Raw genomic sequence first — 4,539 nt, 5'->3', positions numbered from 1 at the left:
CAAGGTGTTCCATTGTTTTATCTTATTGTTTGGATTCAATACAACACTTGTTGTATTCATTATTCCATTAGCTTCACCTTCATCTTTGATCATTCTTAACTTTTCATAGCTCAAACACTTAATCAATAGGTGTTTTGGGTTAAAACAACCAACCACTGTGATCCGGATTGATTTTGGGATCTACAAGAATCGATATCCCCTACCTCGCATTGATGATCTCTTCGACTAGTTACAGGGTGCTACTTGCTTTTCGAAGATCGACCTTCGTTCTGCGTACCATCAACTTCGTGTGCATGAAGAGGATATTCCCAAGACAGCATTCCGCACTCGATATGGCCATTATGAGTTCACAGTCATGCCATTCGGTTTGACCAATGCTCCTGCTGTTTTCATGGACTTAATGAATAGGGTCTGCAAGCCTTATCTGGATAAGTTCATCATCGTTTTCATTGATGACATCTTGATTTACTCTAAGATGCAAGCTGATCACGAGCAACATCTTTGTCTTACTCTGGAACTCCTGAAGAAAGAGCAACTTTTTGCTAAATTCTCCAAGTGTGAATTTTGGCTCAATTTTTGGGACATATTGTCAACGAACAAGGTATTCATGTAGATCTCTCCAAGATCAGTGCGATTAAGGATTGGGATATGCCTACTACTCCTACCGAGGTTCGTTCCTTTCTTGGTCTTGCGGGTTATCACCGCCGCTTCATTGAGAACTTCTCGAAGATTGCAGTTCCTCTAACTGCTCTAACTCAGAAGAACAAACCCTTTGAATGGGGTTCTAAGCAAGAAGAAGCGTTTAAGACCTTGAAGCAGAAGCTTTGTGACGCACCTATTCTGACTTTGCCTGAGGGCAATGATGATTTCGTTGTTTATTGTGATGCATCGAAATTGGGTCTTGGCTGTGTTCTGATGCAAAGGAATAAAGTCATAGCCTACGCATCAAGACAATTGAAGGTGCATGAGAGAAACTACACCACTCATGATCTTGAGTTGGGTGCAGTTGTCTTCGCTCTCAAATATGGAGACACTATTTGTACGGTACAAAATGTGTGGTTTTCACTAACCACAAAAGTCTTCAGCATATCTTCAATCAGAAAGAATTCAACATGAGGCAAAGATGTTGGGTCGAACTTCTAAATGACTATGATTGCGAAATTCGCTACCACCCTGGTAAAGCGAATGTTGTGGCTGACGCATTGAGTCGTAAGGAACGTATTAAGCTACATTGTGTTCGTGTTCAATCTGATATTCAAGCTCAATCCGATATTTAAGCACGCATTTCTCAGGCTCAACATGCTTGTGTTTCACAAGATTTGATGGGTAAGGAATTACCCTATCACATTAAGCCCGATCTTGTGCTGAAAGATGATGGATTGTATTATTTCATGGACCGTTTGTGGGTCCCAAGCCAAGATGATCTTCGCACTTTGCTTATGGATGAGGCCCATAAGTCTCGTTACTCTATTCATCCTGGCTCAGACAAGATGTATAAGGATCTTCGTACTCGGTATTGGTGGCCTGGTATGAAGAAAGACATTGCCTTGTACGTTTCAAAGTGCCTTACTTGTCTCAAGGTTAAGGCTGAACACCAACATTCTTCTGGTCTTTTAGAGCAACGAGAGATTCCAGTTGGAAATGGGAAAACATCGCTATGGATCTCATTACTAAACTTCCGCGCACTAAGAAAGGTCATGATGCCATCTGGGTAGTTGTTGATCGTCTTACTAAGTCAGCGCATTTCTTGCCAATCCGTGAGGATTTTTCTGCTGAAAGGCTGGCTAAAATTTATGTGGATGAAATCGTATCTCGACATGGTGTTCCTTTGAACATTATTTCTGACAGAGATGCTCGCTTCTCGTCTCGTTTTTGGAGAACCATGCAATCTGCTATGGGGACCCAACTTAATCTGAGCACAGCTTATCATCCACAAACAGATGGCCAAACTGAAAGAACAATCCAGACTTTGGAGGATATGCTTAGAGCTTGTGTGATCGACTTTGGTGGTAGTTGGGATTCACATCTTCCATTGATTGAATTCTCCTACAACAACAGTTATCACTCCAGCATCAACATGGCTCCTTTCGAGGCTCTCTATGGTCGAAAATGTCGTTCACCAGTCTGCTGGAATGAGATAGGTGAGGCTCAGCTTACTGGACCTGACCTCATTCTAGAGACAACTGACAAGGTTAAGAAAGTTCATGATAACTTTCAGACAGCTTGAAGCCGTCAAAAGAGTTACGCGGACCGACGACGCAAGCCCTTGGAATTTCAAGTCGGTGATTGTGTATTACTTAAGGTCTCACCTTGGAAAGGTGTGATCAGATTTGGAAAGAAAGGAAAACTTGCACCTAGATATGTTGGACCATTCAAGATCGTCGAAAGAATCGGTAAGGTAGCCTACAGACTTGATTTACCTCCTGAACTTGGTAATGTTCATCCAACCTTCCACGTATCCAATCTCAAGAAGTGCTTAACTGATGAGAACCTCCACATACCGCTTGACGAAATCCGTGTTGATAAAACACTACATTTTGTTGAGAAACCTGTGGAAATCATGGATCGTGAAGTCAAAATGGCTTAAACGCAAGCGCATTCCGTTGGTTAAAGTTCGCTGGGAATCTAAACGTGGACCTGAGTTTACTTGGGAACGTGAAGATCAAATGAAGGCGAAGTATCCACATCTTTTCTCACGAGTTTCCTCTAAACAAATTTCAGGACGAAATTTTCACAAGTAGGGAGACTGTGACATCTGTTCTTGTAATCATTGTAAACAATTCAGTTATCAATAAAATAAAGTTATTTGATCCCAATGTTTGTTTGTTTATGTCTGATGTTTTTCATGTTTTGGTTTTTATTCAATTTCAAACTCTATATCGCTTTCTAGAGAATTATACGCAAACTGGTGCGAAAACATAATCAGTTAAACGCGACAAATACTCCTACCTTAAATAACCTGTATATAATGTAACACCCCGAAAATATAAATCTTTATATTAGAAATTCAAGAATTTCATAAACAAGAATTTACTATCTAGAAATTTTAACCTAGTTAAAATTACAAGCCTAGAAATAACTAACACTAGGTTAAAAACACTAGTACTTAAAGTTAGATGATAAATGAAGGACTAAGCTTGCCAAAAATGATAGTTTAATGCTGAATTATAACAAAAACTCACCAAACACACCATTTAGGTGTGTCTGGTCGATCAAGTGAAGCAGAGGGGCGATCCCCACTTCTCCAAAACCCTAAAATCTCATTAATCTTACAAATTGAAGGATTAATCCAAGTAGAAATCGAGAATTGAGTCTAGAATCATAATCCTCATCACAAGAGGATTGTAAGGTATGTAAAATTTAATGAAATCTCTTAACTTGAATTTCTCATGATTTTAGAAAATCTGAAAATTGATGTTGGATGTGTGTTATTTGGTTTGATCAGAATTGATAAGGTGTTTAGAAGTGAAACCTAGCTAATTTCATGCGAAATCATGACCAAATTCAGGAAAATTCCATGAACACCTTGAAGGTGGGTTGTGGGTTTTACATGATGATGATGAACACTAGGGTTTAGATGATGAACACTAGGGTTTAGATGATTATCCTAGTGTAAATTGATTATAGAAAAGTGATTTCAGAAAGGTATGATGATTAAAATGCTATATGAGGGCTTTATTGATGTTAAGTTAACTAATTAGTAAGCTATAAACATGAGTATGAATGATGTAGAAATTCTGCCCTCATAGTGTTTGTAGAAATGCCTCAAAGAAGGCTTAAAAATAGAAATTTAAAGCTTTAACGCTAAATTAAGATGTTTCGGTATATTATGCGAAGTGAGGTCTAAAGAGAGTTCTAAACATGTCTTGAATTGAACTCTATAGGACAAGATACCGGAACGTCGAGTGGACAAGCCGGTGGTGATTCGCGGTTGAAGGGCGTGCGCTAAGGTATGTAACTTGACCCGTTACATTAAGTAAATTTAGATCATTGTGATATGCATAGTTGAATTTTAGAATATAAGCTACTATGAAATATAGCGATGATATCGCTATATTGAATATTTGGTCAAAAGTTGGTTAGAACTGGTTGGTAGTCGTCAAAAAGGAAGGAATTCCGTAGACGAGCCAAACGGGTCGGATAATCAAGTAAGGCATGGTTATTGTTTTGGATTATGATAGTTTGATTTTTGATTTTGAATATTATATAACATATTAGAAATACGAGGTTTTAACGAATTGGTATCATAGAAAACTGAAACCCGAGAGTTGGGTCTTGGTGAAATGAACAAACAAAACAAAACATGACATTCCATGTACTACCGTAAATTACCGTAGAACCGTAATTTACGGTGGACGTGATATGTTTACGGTGTAGGTCTACTGATTTATGGTGGACATTATGTAAACATTGACCACCGTAACTTACGGTGGAACCGTAAGTTACGGTAGGGTCGGGACTTTTGTAAAATTTTGTGAAATTTGAAAATTCTAATTTCATTTCGATCTTAGTCTTGAACGAGTAATATTCTGACCATAC

This window comes from Helianthus annuus, chromosome 5 (genome assembly GCF_002127325.2).
Source record: "Helianthus annuus cultivar XRQ/B chromosome 5, HanXRQr2.0-SUNRISE, whole genome shotgun sequence".
NCBI lineage: Eukaryota > Viridiplantae > Streptophyta > Magnoliopsida > Asterales > Asteraceae > Helianthus > Helianthus annuus.
Note: the sequence above shows the minus strand (reverse complement) of the source record.